At 31.4% G+C, this 17,808-nt stretch overlaps 1 protein-coding gene across 2 annotated transcripts in view; it reads left to right on the forward strand.

Annotated features, from left to right (window-relative positions):
- LOC117607271 (limbic system-associated membrane protein) overlaps positions 1–17,808 on the forward strand; it is a 145,119-nt gene that overhangs the window by 48,417 nt on the left and 78,894 nt on the right. The window lies entirely within an intron of this gene.

Raw genomic sequence — 17,808 nt, forward strand, 5'->3', positions numbered from 1 at the left:
GTACGAGGACATTTTGAAACGAGAAATTGACAATACGAGATAATCAGTTTAATTACGTTAAATGTTATTAATACGAGGTCACGATCGGATAATAAACACCACATGTATTAATCCGTTGATACAATGTTTTGTTTATAATTTTGTAATAAACCGTTTATACCCGTTTTCATAGAAAGCAGATAATTTTGTATAAAGAAATGGGTTTCTAGAATAAACGATAATAAAACGACTTTGAAATGATACAATTTAAAATTTCCATTTCGCTTTATGATGTAAAATGTAATTTAAGGGTTGTACTTTACAACCCCATTTTATTAACAAAGTCATCATACGATACAAGATTCTCATTCATAATGGGCGATGAAACATTATTACTGTAGATAGCTCTAAAGGGTAGGTGTAAATTCGTCATTGAAGAGGGAAAATGACTAGCAGAGTGGATACCGTTGAAGACGGGAGACATAAGGGGTGCGGAGGTTAATGGGCGTATATAACGAGGGTCTACATTATGCAAATAGCTGTGGATGGCCAGCAACCATCGACTTATATCTTATCACTTTGACTGCCTGCGTGGTCATTCATATGAGTATCGCACCCATGGGAATGTGTGTTCCATGCTCGTGGCTTCACAAGTGCTGATAGGAAGGAGTGTATGGCCGGTTTCTTTCTTCTGTTTGGTGGCTACCGCATATTACTATTTTTATGGTATTACCATAAAGTCCCTTTTTGCACGAGGATGAGCCATTACCTTTAACGGCATATGGGAGAAGTTTGAAAGTTTACAAAAGTTTTTCATTCGTATAATATTAAGTGTACCAATGAATAATTCATAATATTTATTTAATAAGTTAAAAATGTAGTTTAAGATCTAACAATAGTAAAACAACACTTTATCAAATTTAATTTAAATGTGTTAATAATAGTGGAATATTCATTAGTACATCTAATAATATCTAATATGAGAAATGTACTTGGAAAAGTCTCATAAAGTTGTTTCTTCAATTTGTCAGCCAAGTATTATTATTTTCAAAGGTTGACACTTCATTGTTGTCGAGCAGAGTCGTGATTTTCACCATCCCGGTACACATTTCGTGCAGATCACGGTTTGTCACGATAGGTTAACGATCCCCACATGGAATTTCTCTTATCGAGACGTCGAATTTTGAGGTGTACTTGGAAATGCTTAGAAGGGGTGAAATTATCGTTGGAACACCGATATTAAGTCTCCGCAAGGTTGTGTTCGCTTCGAAGAAATACTTAGTACTCTTGCTTCCACGCACGAAATGTAATTTCAAGTTTCCGATCATTTTCGGTTGAGAAAAAAGATAAAAGACGTTATCGCGAATAAACTTCGTGAACTTCGGGCTGACTACGGTCTTTTTCGTTTACCAAACATTAATTTCTTTAATATACAGGGTGGATTATTATGTTACCAAATAGCAATGAAAAAATTGCATTAATTTATTTATTTATTTTATAACTTTTTTCTTTATTAAAAAATCAATACAGGAGCTATTATACATCTTTTTTAAATTATCCTGTGTATTATTTGCAATGATTGTTGGATTATTTTCTTTTAGAAATTTGTATAGCATGAAATGTCAGAACCGATTTTCCACTTGGTTTATGATTTCCCCTTAGTCGCTTCTTGAAATTCATTTTTCATGAATCTTGTGCATCGTATTTGGACTGCTTGTAATATGTCAACTTATGTCGTTCTTAAGTCTTATTCTTTATTTGAAAATATGTATCCCGAAGATTCTCTTGTAGCAATATGAATTTTTCGAAACGAAATTCTCAGAATCGTTAATAAAATAACCAAGGTCTTACAACGATAATTAAGGGAACAGAAAGGGGAGAAAACATCAACACTAAGAGAAGAGGTCAATCAAAATGACCCAGCAATGTGCCCCCCTCGGTTATAATATATTGCAATATGATATTATGCGGCACTCACAGTATGACAGGGTATTATCCTCACGCAGCACGAATTTCCATATTGCAGCTAACGTGGCATTACATGAAATCAACTGCATAAGTATGGGTTTACCATTAAACATCGTTAACCCGCCGCACTATGAGTTTAAATGTACGTTGTGTCTCAATATCAAGGCTTTTCACGATTACTGACCTGTTAATTCAGTTACTTAAACAAGTTGAATATAATATATTCTAACATATTCATTATTGTTTTAATAATAAAAATATTTCTTTTTTTCTAATCAACGCGTTAATTAGCACTGTTTTAATAGCTCTATCTTACTTTATAATTTTTTATGTTTTTTTTTTTTTTATTTTATGACTATTTGATTAAATTAAATTCGTAGTGTCGGTCGTATATAACCCCACGAGATTCAGCATGTTAAACACAAATATTTTGTGTTACAATATTGCCTCTGGTTCGGTGCAACTAACGGACAGTAAAATGCATTAAAATTTGAACACCAGGACATGTGAATTGTTATTGCGGTAAATGTTTGTTTATAATAGTATCAATAGGTTGATTGTATTTTAATACGTTAAAGTAAACATTTTAGTTAAAGGTTGCAAGTGTAAATCATATCCGGTGAAAAAATATTTCTAATTTTTCACCAGCATTGCAGCTAACTTTATCAGGAATTAAGAATGTACAGTAGAACGTCATTATATTGCCACGTGCGCGATTTAATCCATGTACGATAACAGGTATACTTCTATCTTCCTTCCTCTTTCAAATGAGAGCTTGGAAGTTTGACACGTTTTCCGTTCCGCCAGTCCCCTCGGCGGCAATATAATGAGAGTTTACTGTACACTCTTTGTGTATAACGATGTTCATATTCTGGGTCATTGGACAACTAACCGGTGTTGTTTTAGTCAAGTTCCCATTACCATCCGATACAGAAAGATTCATTCATCACTTCATTAGTTAATCGTGCCATCAGTATATGCAAAAAAGAACCGCTGAAACTGAACGCAATATCAGCCACGTATTTCAACATAATAAAGATTCCAAACAATCGAAAAATCAGAGTACCGTCCAATACAGCACTGCAACACTTTGAACATTTCGTATGTTAAGCAAATTAAAAAAAATTAACAGCTTCGTATAGAACATGAATAAGTGATGTGCCATAAGTACCATTTTGTAGTACTTCTATATTATCAAACAATGTCACACTTTTTACGTTTCGAAGCCTGTCATTTGATATGCAACAACCTAATGTTTTGCATTTTAACGAGTTCAATGTGGCACTTGATGTATCGATTTGAAAATAGCTTAGATTCAGTATTCAGGATAATTAGATAGGCAGTGAGAAATTAATTTCAGTCTATATTAAGAATGCTTCCTTATTAACCCTCGGACGGCGGACCATGGAGAGAGCCACAATTTTAACTTGATTTTGTATTTCATATTATTTTCATTTTCTGTTCACTACACTGTTTACTTACATATGTTTTGTAAATTTTGGTCCATATTGACCCGGACTCCGCTGTTCAACGGTTAACTGATCAATGGGGTCTAGTGAAAGTAACAGGTAAAGCGAAGTGAAAACGTGATTTGTGCTGTTTTGTTGTACAAATATATGAGCAATATTGATTTTTAAATAGATTTTTTTTTTCATAGGTAAGTTATTAAAATGGATACTTTGTATTGAAATACGGAAGTATAGTTGGTTTTAGAACTGGTTCCCGTGTTTCGCGTAAAAGTTCTGGTTGAATGATAGGTGGGAGTGTCCGGAAGTCGGTGCCATAGTACGGAGCAGCCGACATGAATTACGAATTCCTTTTTTTCCTCCTTTGGGGAAGGTCCGCCTCCGTTGGCATCAAAAGAACGTTAAAGCGTACGAATAAAAAATCTTCACCGCGGAATATATATTTCGTGATGATCTTACCCGTTGTTGAATACATAATTCTCTGGAAATCATAATTGTTACAACTTTGTCCCCTTTTTACATTTTATCCTTTTGTTCCACTTTTTGTCCCCTTTTTAAATTTTGTCCGTCTATTTTGGAGCTTCTATAATGAAATATAAATTCAGGTAGCAGTTATTTGTATTTTTGGAATATAGGTTAAATTATTGATTGAATCGCGCGACGATCGTTTTTAAAAAATAAATTTTTTTTAAATTGATTATTAAGATTTGAACGATGATATTCATATTCAGCGAATACACAGATTTCTGAAAATTATAATAGATATAAATTCCTATTACTTTATTTTCTTTTACATTTTTATAAAACTTTTATTTAATTTTTATTTTTTATGAAAAACAAATTAAAATAGTAGTTTTCTGAAAAATGGTAAATGTTGATCGTAAATTTCAACAATTTTTAAAAATAAAATTATCAATTTATATTATCAATCTGTATACGAAAGGCAACATTTAATCTACACGTTTTTTAAACCAAAAATTCGCGATAAAATTCTAAATAGTTTCTTGCCTTAGAATTGGCAATTTGTAACTTATAATTAAACCAAGCTTCGAACAATGACACTGCTGTTTAGTGATTTATCGAATCTTTCCGTTGGAAGATTAATCGTTAATCTTCCAAACACGCTTCATAATCGTCACACTGCATAAAGATGTACCTACGCTTAACCCTTTCGCTACGGACGACGTAAACATAGGGGTTCAATAAAGGGGGTTGATGGTATTTGTTAAATAAAATAATTCTTGTTGAACAATAGACTTGATAAAGAAGTAGAAATATTGATGAAATATTCATATTGTCATTTTTATCAAACCTTAAGTTTCAAACTGATGTGCCATAAGTGCTATTTTGCAGTATTTTTGTATCATCAAATCTAATCAGACTTTCTATGTTTCGAAGTCCTCCTTTGATATCCAACAATTTAATATCTTCATTCTATTTTGGTTTACATCTTTGTAACACTGAATTGTGAACTTTTTTTCAAATTTTTCGCTTTGTTCGAATCAGTCGACGAGTATCCTAGATTCGCTGATGTAATTCGTCTACGTCATTTATTGGTGAAAAGTTCACCAAATTCGGAATGTATGTTCACGAGAAAAATTCACGCACGTAGAATACCTCCTATAAATATCAAAGGAAGAATATGCTAAGATATTCAGAAGCAAATAAGTTAGCTGCGTTATCAAAATTGAAAAGTGCTTACACTGTTCAATTTTCAATGCATGTTAATCTACTCTTTTCTACTCTTGATCCATGTTTTTTTTTCATCAAAGACACTATTTGCTGCAGTGACTGACTAAAATTTGTTTCAGTGGCAAAGTATACTTTTCGTTTAATCGATAACTTCAATCACCAATATTTCGATTTTATCAATCGCGATTGAGTGGCTATTCGAAAGTCAAAGATTTTCACGTTCTTCATCGGTTTTTTTTTCTTCATCGGGTAAAACCCTATCTATTAAATTAAATTAAAGTTTCAGCGTTAAGTTCTTGAGAAGTGGCAATTCAAACTGTCTGTATCCTTTTACGTACACTATCCCCAAAAAATATTGGAAGAGTTATTCAATTTTACACCCTAAAAATTTGACTTTTTTTTCAAAATTAATTAAATTTAGAGTGATTGCGTCACAATGTTTTTTTCCAACGAAAGGAAATATATAAAATGTATAAAAATTCTGGATCTAAAAATGATTCCTCTTATTGTAAAAAGTTCCTTTTAATCAGACCTTTTAATTTTCTAAAACCGGTCGATGTAAAAGAATACGAAATACATACTGGATTATTATTCTGTTTAAAAACACGTGGTTCGTAAATTTCCATGGGATAGTTATACATTGGGGCAATATAAAAGGTGTTTGTGTAACATAACGATCGTTCCTTTGCGTTTTTATGCCTCGAGGATAATGATATCATTAGTAACTATGATGGCCCAGTATAATTGGTAACAAGATAGCTTAGTGTTGCATGAAACTTTGAGACACTTTGTATAAAATATAAACGAAGGCTGGTAATTATTCTGGGGAGTTAGCGTTCCTTATGAAGTTATATTCCACCTTAGGTTTTAACGACGCACGAAACTTTATTTACAGGAAAAAGAAAAGATAAATCGATGAATTGATATTGAATTGATTCAAATAACAGAAAAATTTGCATTAAATATTAACACGTTGTCAATATTTGTCAATGTTATAACTTTAATTGTCAAAAAATAAAAATAGGTCATTTTTTAATTTCAAGTTTCAAGCTTTAAATTTGCTGTCTTACATTTAAGACTGTAAAATTTTAAATAGATCTTTGCGAAATATTTTTGTTATAGATTGTTTGCACAATAACTCTGTAAATTTTTAATATTTTTTACGAAATTTAGTGTGCATGTAGCTGATAAGATAATCTAGTGCGTATCAAACTATTTTTATTTTTTTTATTTTTTACCTTTCCGGGGTTTTATTTTTCGAATAAAAAAACAAGTTTTTACGTAAAATATTAACTTTTTTTTTAAAGGACATAACTTCGTCAGTGTTTCAAAATTTAAAAGTTGACCTCGACGCAGCATAACCAATATAATAAAATTTGATAAAATTCCATTCATGTTCAAAACAGACCACTGTGGAAACGTAAATCGTGTGGACAATGTAGATATGTGCATACGTATGTTTTCTTATACATATGTATGCATATACGAGAACTAAATTATTTTGGAATTTTTCGATTCAAAAAAGGAAACCTTTATAAAATTTCAATAGCTGTCCTATAACCTTTGCACGAGCTAGAGTATAGGTATATAACATATTAAGGCTTCATTTAATTAATTTATGGAGTGCGTGGAACGCTTTGTCTACATAATACCACTAAATCAAAGAATTCATAATTAATTACGGTATTGTTAATTGAATGTGACATGTAATACACATAAGTGAACAAACAGACGATTCCATATTAAACGTACAGTACCGAGCAAAGTAGACTTTCTTTGGGAAAATGACGTTACAGGGAAAATAGAAATTTTCAAAACATTGTTAAGAAATTTTTCTTTCCCCATCAGTATCAAAATTGGTGAAAAATTACCATTATCTTTTTTATGATTTACTTATATTTTATAATTACTGCACAAAACGTGTTTAAACGCGAAAAATTAAATTTCTCAAAAGTTGTGAACGATAGAGAAAACTTATCATAAGTTTGTAGATTCATTATTAATAAATGAAAAAATTTTATAAAAAACACATGGTGAATATTAGAACACTAATTAGCTGCTGCACCTGAATGAAATTAATTTCTAATTTTTCATTAATATTCCAATAACCTTAAAATAATAGATTGTTATAAATGGTCCGTTATAATGGTACAAAAATTTTCAATGATTATTTTAAAATCAGTTAACATCAATATTCAGTATATTTTCCAGTTCCACGAAAAATTAGAAATTGCCATTTGAAAACGCAATCGAAGCCAGGCGTCACGTTTCCCTGTTTGACACAATATTAAACAACAATGCTGGATAAATGACACTGCAACACAATTTGAAATCAAAGAGTACAATTAGCAGTAGTGTTGCTGAGAATAAAGACCAATTATTCTTTGGTTCAACTGAAAACGGAGTACGTTTCGTACGAATTGTGTAAAATTACGGTTTATACAGTATTGTTGTACGTGTAGGAAATCAAATCAACTATTTGACAACTGAGCTTTCAGTATTTTTTCAAAAAGTTTTCAATTTTCGAAGCTTTTTCTTATTTGCTACTATAACAAACAATACGGATATCCATCTATATCGTATTTTCCATAATTAACCAAATTAAATTAGTATTGTTGATTCATCATCAGGCTCCTATTACTGTAATTATAGTCGATATACAGGCTGTTCCAAACCTAATTGATTAAATCTTCCAATGCTGCATAGCAGTGCTTCCCAAAGTAGACGATAACCGCCTCCTTCTGGGCACTGGAACGATTTATGAGAGTCATTAATAGCTTCAGATGCAATTTGGAGGCGTGAATTTGTCACTGCATTTTTTTGTTAGTTCACTTAAAGCAGGTAGATTTTCAAGGGGGCTCTGACGTGAGTCAAGCATAGAGGGCAGTAGACCAAATAAGTTTGAAAACTTTGGTATATATTTTCAAAAGAGTTCAGGAAAAGTCTTTTACCATTTTGAAGTTTGTGGCTTCATCTTCAAGATATAAGCACGTAAGTTTAATCTCTGCACTCAAAGGTTTCTTTACTACGGTTAACTAGTATCTTGAAGCTCGTTATTTGATACTTGTGGTCTAGTAGTGTTTTCACTTCTTCCAAACTTTATTGAACTATTTTTACTGAACTATTTTCTTCCACCATGGTATAAGAACCAGTTTCGGGTTCATTTTGATTATCCAAATTTTTTATATTATTACAAATATAATTTTCAGTGTACGAATCTTTGTATCCATTAATCAAGCTTATCGCTAAAGAGTTAAATTCAATTCAATAGAACTCTTTCAACATCCATTAAGTCCATTATCAACATGAAATATAGTCTGCTGGTATGTCATTGACAGTCATTCTTACTTGCATTTTGTACCTTATTGGTTGCGTGCATCCTTCGTGCTTACCAGGCCAGTGGGTCAGTAAATGTGAATCAATCGTATAGTAACTAGCAGCCATTAACTAGCTTTGTTTCGTCTGCTACCTCCGTAAAACACGTAACATCGTTACAGACTTTCTACAATGTTCGGAAACATAAAATTTGTTAAATTTGTTAAATTAGAAAGAATTGTCTTTGAATTGACTGTTCATAAACCTGAAATTTTTCATTAAAGCTTTCTTTAATTACAAAAAGGAAAAAGAAAAGAAAAAGAATAGTGAAGTAAAATTTGACAGCTAAATTAAAGGATGCTATAAAATATCGAATACCAATATTTAAACTCTACCGTACTCCGGCGTGTAAATTACTCTTTTTTAAAATTCAAGTTTCGATTCAAAATTGATGGCAAATATTTTTATAAGCGTTTCCAAAGCGGAAATAACATACATATTGGAAAATAGAATGAAAATTGTGGTGGCGTAGGTGAATATGAGCGTGCAAACTTCTGCATAACTGTTTAAATGCAGATGAAGCAGGGTGGACGTTCGAATAGAGTGATTTAAATCAACTAACCCCCGCTAGCTCTGGCTGACCTTATATGTAGATAGTACTAGTATGGGTGGCAGTGCTCATAAATCTCGTAAGGAAATTTCAGTAGAAAGAAAAATAGTTCTCCAGTACAGTGATTAATTGATTTACGAGCCACGAGATGCGCTTCATTGTATATTAGTCTCACGATGTAAGCATGTGGGACTTTGTACCTACACAAATTCTTATTTTAACACGTAAATATGTGTGTGTGTGTACCTCTCTTAAAATACATTAACGAGGAAAAAGTAAATTGAAAATTGTTTCGTGTAATTTCATTTCATTCGAAATATCTAATAGACAATTAAATTCATAACCATTTGCATAATTGATTTTATTGCAATTTTTTAAATTTAATTCGCAAGGGAAAATTGTTAATTAGATATTATCAAGTGTAGAAATACTTACATTGTGATTTTTATTACAAAATATATTTTTAGTATTACGACTCTAATAATTTGATCATCCACTGTACGTCTTTCAAAAAGTTATTGGAAAATAATTACAATGCAAATTTCTATGCATTTATAATGTATCGAATTATGCAGAATATATGCAAACTGTAATCTAGACATTCAAAAAAGAACCAATAAAATATTTTTATAATATGTAAAATATTCAGAGTATACAACATAAAGTGATGTTGATATGTAAATTCCAATCTTTCAAAGAAGCATAAAATGCATTTCGTAATTTATTCTTAGCCAAATGGAATACATATTAATTTTCTTAATTGTTTCGGTTAGCATGTAATCTTATTTGAAACTCATATATGAAAATGGTTTGTAAATCACGTTTCTGCATCCTGCATTTTAACACTCATAAAAAAGATATATGGCTATGGAAATGTGTAACAGAGTTAATATGTATGTACAGTGAGGTTTGGTGAGCAAAAAATCACCTGACAATCAATGTTTGAAAGCTTGCAATTTGAGCATTAACTATCATAATTCTTAGTGATTACAGTTTCAATAAAAAAGAAAATTTAGATTAGCTAGCATTGCACAACTCTCCCCAATAAATTACGTTTGTTTCATTGTAATCGAGTAATTAGTTGGCAATTTACATGAATGTGAAAATTAGCATAATCTGTGGTCTAATTACCTTAGTAGAATTGAGTATATTATTTACGTTATAACGTATAACTAAAGGGCCGGAAAAAAAGGATATTGAGAGAAAAGTGAGTACGAAGAGATGGCTAAGGGGTGAGTTAAAGCGACAGAGTTTCCGCAATGTACAACTCTCATTTGCTTTCTATTGTTCAGGTAATGCTGAGCCTGACGGTCACACACACCAGTTGATCGTAATATAAAAATCACAATTTTTTTACGTCAGGACAGTGTAACACATCCTAATTCTGCTAATTAAAGCTTAGACTGCGCGCCTAAATAAACTTGGAAATTTTTACCACTCAACGTTACTTTCATATGTATGTTTGGTGCTTTTTCGTCTGGTGCTATTAGAATCTAGATGGTACATTCTTCAAAGGGGTTTATTTGATTTCAGCGACAAAGACTTCTAACAATAAGACTTTTACACCATGAATACGCTTTTATAATTCGTACGTTTTTGTTTGCAATTTGGGATGATGCTACTTGACGATGGAAATAAGTTTTCCTTGGAACACAAAGTTAAGATCAGTGAATATAAGTTTCCATAATAAATCACTCTTATCTGAGAAACTAAATTCCTATTTGGATCCATTAAATACCTATTTTCTCGTAATGCATTTACTTTATCCTGAACACACTGATAAAATTTTAATAGCTATTGGAAGATTCCTGAACAAACTTTAATACTGAATGTCACTGGCTTTTTTAATCTCATCTGTTTCTTTTCAGTATTTTAAATTTCAACTCTTTAGTTGTAACACTTAATTTTGAAATAAAAATGAATATACAAATAAACTTTAATATCTAAAATAGAGTACATCCTAATTCTTATAACTTCTGTGCAGTCTTTTGATAAGAATGTAAAATAGGATTTATTCAATATTCAATGGAAGGTGTTTGAAAATAATTTCATCTTCTCACCTCCTAATGTGTTTTATTTAATATTCTTTTAAAAATAATTAATTTACATAAACCATATTCCTAAATAGAAGCAATAATTAGCAGTATCTTTTTTATTCTAGTTATAATATTTGAACTGAAATAAAAAATATAAATTCGTGATAGCAAAATTAGTAAAGACAAACTATCCACTTTGGAATGAAAGCGATGAAATTTGATTTTAAGCAAGGTGGTTCCGTACTTCTGGATGATAGTGTAATATGAAAGAATACTCGGGAATAGCATGTGCTATAGAGGCTTTTTTTGCATCCGTGGTCAGTTGGTCAGTCGTTCATGACGTTCAATTCATTTTTGCCATCCGTTTCGTACCGATGCCTGTAAATTGAACTTGCTGTAATTTAGAGAGGAAAACCGAGGGTTCGGACCGGTTAATCTCGACCAAACGCCAGTCAGCAAATGCTCGAAACGATGCGACATACCCATACACGTGCAACAACAACGACTCGTCCATGTACAGTTGTCAATATGTATTGATATGCAATTTTCTGCTGATTTTTCCGTTGATCATTCAATAAATAATTTGATGATGCAGCATTTGGTGGCTTAAAATGCGTTATCAAATCGTGTAATATAATTTTAAGCATCGCGATGGGGTCAAACGCCTCGTCAAAGTTAAACCTATAGTTTCTCTATTTAAAGACTTTCTTTAGTTTTTAATGCAATAAACATTTTAACAAATACACGAAGATAAAAATGATAAAGTAAGGGTATTTATACGTGATCTGGGGTCAAAATTAACCCGCTGTTAGCTGGGTAAGAATTGAATACATAATTACAATGATTTTACTTTTAATTACTAATTAATGGTGTTATCATCTTAATAATATCTACTTGATGGATTTTCAAGAATTTTGGGAATGAAGGGGTTTTTTTTGTGAAAAATAAACTAATAAAATTTGTTTATTCTTTCTTTTTTTTTTTTTTTTAATTAGTCCGCAAACATTCTGATGAAACTTTGTATTTCACGCGTCCAAACTAGTATGAATGGACGAGCAATTTTGGGCGGGTAGCGTTTTATGTATCTGTTTTGCGCGTAAAACAACTTCTGATCGCTGGCGTTTCCTACGCTGTTTGCGACAGCCTATTTTTCGAACGGCTGTCCATTCGAGCATCGACGTTACGTTCGGCGTGTGGAGTGGAACGAGGCTGGCACAGTCTTGCGTAACGAACTGAGCCACGCCGACACAAATAATGGGGGTTTTGTTTGGCGAACGGGGTAATTCGTTTATCTTCTTTTTCCAGCAATCCGGCGACCGAACAACGCTCGGCTACGGCCACGAAAACAGTGGGTTGGGAGATGAGGGTGAGGGGATTGTCCACTTCGAATCAAGCGGAATTACGTGCATTCGTTTCATCTGATCGTAAACAGTTACGTGTTAACAATGCATGTTTCACGCGAATAGAATTTCATCGGCTAGGTAAAAGGGAAGGTGGGAGGGAAGAATATGGATAGAAGAAACTAGGAGAAACTCAAGATCGGAAATGGAAATTATTAATACCTGTTCATCTGTAGCCTGAGAAAGAGGAGCTGTTTCCTATTTAATTTTGCAGTCTGAATAGGACCGAATTAAAATTTCTGGGCTCGAGAGACTCATTGGTTGATTAACTTGGTTTAAAAATAGAAATGTATTCTAAATAAGATTAAGTAATATTTAATCGTAAAAAAGTAGTTTTTGATATAATAAGTGGAAAACTTAGAAGGGACCCCTCTGCGAAGTGGGACACGGGGTTGTAGCCCCCCTTTAACCTCCCCTAAATTCGAATCTAGCCGCAGAATTGAGCTTTCGCGTCAAATTTTTAAATTTTCTAAAATAATTTGGGTCACTGCTTATGTTCTATCGAAATCCTTCCTAAAAACGATAAAATAAAATATAATTATTTTATTTTGTTGAAAAATTCTTTGCATTAGGTCGATGCGAATAATTAATCTGCGTTAGATGTAAACTTTAGTGTATCATATGAACTTTTAAAAATATTTACGAGAAAACAGAAATATTAAGGTCTATAACACACAAAGCTGTATACATTGCTTTTTTCTCTCAAACGACCGAAGGCATTCAACTGCTAATTAACCACTAGATCCCGTTTTTCGTTGTCGTCGAGCAACGGAGATCGTCGACCAAAGACGGTTAAGGTCGATGTAAGACCACTCATCTTTGAGTGGCACTCGAAATTGGTTTTAATTAAATTTGAACAATAGGTTTCTCTTTCGCGCTCTGCGGATTCAAGTGAGTTACCGACGTTGTTCTCTGGAAATAATTATTTTCAGAATTAGTCCCGTTGAATTTCAGCGATGCAAACGATTTTAATTGCGGTTAAAAAATAATTCCGTGTAAACGAACAGCTTCAGAGCGTTAAATATATTATCATAATTAGGAACAAGGAATATTCAGTTACAATTACAGTTTTTGTGAAACTTTGGCAGGAAAAGATCTCGGATTTATCTGTTTTGAAGCTTTAAGAGAGAAAGAATTATTTTTAAAATGTCAAATAGCAGGATGGTTTACTGACATAGAGAGGAATTGGGTACAATCGTAAAACGGATATAAACTTCGTATCCAATCGAGTGAATAATAAAAGATATAAAAACTTGAAGGAAAAACAATTGGAAAAATATAGTACATTGATAATAAGCTTGAAAGTTGTAACTAGCTTAAATAAAGAAGATTAGAAAACATTAACAAAACTAAGTCTATGTAATTATTGAAACTAATCAACAATACGTTTTTTAACGAAGCATAAATTATTATGGTCCGGAATAAGAATTACAGGAAAAATGTATTGTAGGAGAATAGAGTAAATACATTTAAAATTAATGGTAAAATAATCTGCACTGTGGAATAAATGAAATTCAATCTTATTGCATGACAACGCAACACCAAGAAATGATAATACAAAAGGTTATCGAATTTTAATTTGAAATTTTACTGTACCTTCCTTATCCTTTCTAGACGATTTTTAAGCAATAAATTATTTTCAAAATACAGAAACTATGGAAACAATATTCGAATAACTTTAAAATTTTTAAATTCTTCTTATGTTAAAATTTCATGGATGCATAGAGGGTTGATAAAGTGATGGATTCCAAAAATAATGAAAATTTTGTATGCAAAGTTATTGCCTCGTTTTATAACTGCGAATGTGTTATAAGAAACAGTAATAATGCGAAAGGAACTTGTGAAATGACAATAATTCGTACTAAAATGAGCCATAAAATTCTTGTCAAAGAAAAAAGCGAAATAGTTCAATTAATTTCAGTACAATTCAACTTGATTAAACTAACGGTGTCTAACTTAGTTTAATGTAATTGTTTCCGTAAAAGAGACACCAGTCTTTTTTTATTACATCGATCCTTTATCTTATACTTTGAACCTTTTTTCTTCCATTCTCCTTCGTGAATTTGAAAGCCTTATTTAAATATGTATTATCATATTACCAGTGTAGGCTCCTGAAACTCGGATGTAATATGTTAATTGACGTTTAATTGTCTTTTCTTTCTCCACTTCTCCAGACTACTTTCATTTTCTTCAGGTGCTCTGGATAACAAATGACTATTACCCTAATTATCTCCTATGCAAATTCAACCACGTATTTAGGTTTAAATATTACTTATTCCTGAAAATTTTACATTTGCACAATTTAACGAAATTATCTAATGAATATAAGTTTTTCGGGTTTTGAACTGGAATAAAGAAAAAATTAGTAGTTGTGATGTAAATGTAACTGAATAACTGTCGATTAGTTTGTAAATGTATCGATCAAATGTAGGTGATTGTAACTACCACCGTTACTAATGATGGTAATTATTAAATATTTACACTAATCAAGTACACAGAAGTTATTGTAATTGTCACTTCTATAATTATAACGTAAATAACAAGGTTATTGAGAAAATAATATAGAATAAAGAGTCAATAACGTTCCAAGACTTTTAAGATAATCAAATTAAAACTTTTATTATTTCCAACAATTTTTGTTTTGAAGTGAAAATCGAATTGATTTGACATTTCACGCTAATTGAATTCTTTGAAAATTTCATAGAGAATATTGGTATCTAACAGGTACAGATATTTATCTATCACTGCGACTGATGGATCCGATTCGATTGATGTATTGTGTTCGAAATTTTTCTTTTTTAACTTCAACATCCTTTGAAGCTTGAGATTAAAAAGAAGCGTGCGTGAATAGTTGACGTTACAGGGATCAACCACTTTACAGATGTATTTCACGCTTTAAAACTACGGGAAAAGGCACTAATGAACGTCGAGTTGGAGCTCTTTGACATCATCAATTTTATTCAAGCGTGTTTCGGACACAGTATGTTGTAATAACTGGACATCATTCAATCAAATTGAAATGAAATTTTCAGTTTAATTTATTTCTAGTTTAATTATATTACAAACTATTCGATAATTAATATTACAATTAAAAATTCACGCGTGAGAATTGAAATTAATATTGTATTTTTAAAATAATTATCTCGACCGAAGAACGGTATTTCAAACGGATATTCTTTTTGTTGCATTTTATCTGTAATTCATTGACGTTCTTTCGCTACACCGATTACAGCCACCGGATTCAACATTTGGTCAAATTGAAATTTCAATTTCACGCTTTATCGGCTTCACCGTCAATAGTTGCAAATTGTGGTTAGTCTGTGCAAGAACCGGCAGTCGATACAATTATATAATACGTCAAACAGTTGACAAATCTGGTAATTACATTAAAAACGGTACAACAGCAAATAGGATCACGGTACAATCAACTTATCCGGGTGTATAGATATGAATAGTTTCAACAGTGGGTTTGTTTTTGGTTATGATATTGAGGAAAATTGAAATAGATAGTAATATTGAAATGTTATTACCTCAATTATTTCTTTGACGCACAGAATGTAATGTAAAAAGGGATCCATGTTACACAGAAATTTTACTTTTAGAATATGCTGAAATAAGTTTATTTTAATCATTAGGAATGTAAAATTATACAAAATGAATAAAAGATTTTTTTTTAAATTTTAATATGGTCGAAACCAACGAGTAAAAGCCATAATAATTACAAATTTTAGATCTAATAGCTTATTATGACTTCTTGTTTTACTTGATATTATTATAATTACATGCAACACGATTTAGTGACATAAAAATATGAACCATAAAATGGTAGATAGTAATGCTATATCCATTTAAAATTTTACTATCTTTTTGTGGAACACAAACATGAAAGAATCATCAGTATTATTACAGAACCGAATTATTATTGTTACGTCCCGCAACGCCATCCACCCTTGAACAGGTTACCTAAATTATTTCTACATATTCCAATATAACAACTGTTGTTTATTTCTATACATATATCACCGATGTTACAATTCGTGCGCGCAACACCCAAAGTGAACAGGGTGAAATAAAAGAAAGTCATTGCAACAATAGTTATGTTAAGTAGAAAAAAAAAGAAATCATAATAATGTATTAAATTTAAAATTTAAAATTATTGTAAAGCACTTTTACCTTGTAAAAATATATAGGGGTGGGATTGTAGCAATAAAAGATCAATATAGATTTAAATAATGATATCGTCAATAATACTTAAGGCAATTATTTAAAGGGGTTTTCAGATAAATATGAATAAATTTAATAGCAACGATAATAAAACAGGGAGTTCCATGTTATACTGAAAGGGTTGCAATCCTGCAGCCCTTGTGGACGAGCTACCACTATTAATAACAGTAAATATGCATGTTATCTAAATAAATAAATAAGTGTATAAAATAATATAAGTCATATCTATTCGATTTTATACATTTATAAAGGCGCGGATAAAATTTTCCTCTTTTTCATTTTCAATTGATATAGTTAATGGAATATAAAAACTTAAATGCAATAATAAGCTGTCAATACTACAGCAGAGAAGAGTTTCTTAGGTAGCAGCAGTTTTTAGTAATTACATAGGATTATCCACTTGAAAAGTAATCGCAGGTCGTGCAAAAGTGACAGACATTTTTACCTTTCTGACGTTTCCTTGTTATCGATTGGCTCCTCGTTAACGACGCATTCGCTACCGGATTTGACCTGGTTCCTTAATTCGCAGGTTCCCTCTTTTTGATGTTTGTCAAACTCTCACTTCACATGTGCAAAATGTGAAACGTAATTCTATATTTCTTTTATTATTATTGGCTTTGTAGTCGTGTAAAAAAATAAAGCAATAATTTGTAATTAATTCAATATCTTCTCTTCTTTGATATCATATTTATTTTTAAAAAATCATAATACCAGTTAAATTACCAGTCAAAGGAGTATGAAAAAATATTTGAATTTTTAAAAGTATTTTTTCTAAGGCCTCCAAGTTAATTTGTACGCTTGATAGGATAAAATTTGATTTTACAAAGCTTTGGTTTTGAGAAAATTAATTTTGAATATTTATTTAATATCTACATATGCCCTTGTTCACAGAAACACCGTTTGTAGAATGACTCCTTGCATAGTTATCATATACATATATTTACACGGTGACACGAGTTTATAATTTGTACAGTTCAATGGAATACGAGATATATTTCAAAATTAATTAATCCATTAATTGAGAGCTTACTGAAAATGGTCTTTTCTGTACCAAATACACAGCTGTGCTTGTCGTATCATCGATGTATGGACTCCCGATAATATCTCTGGAACTTTTA

The sequence above is a fragment of the Osmia lignaria genome, chromosome 14, assembly GCF_051020975.1.
Source record: "Osmia lignaria lignaria isolate PbOS001 chromosome 14, iyOsmLign1, whole genome shotgun sequence".
Taxonomy (NCBI): Eukaryota; Metazoa; Arthropoda; class Insecta; order Hymenoptera; family Megachilidae; genus Osmia; species Osmia lignaria.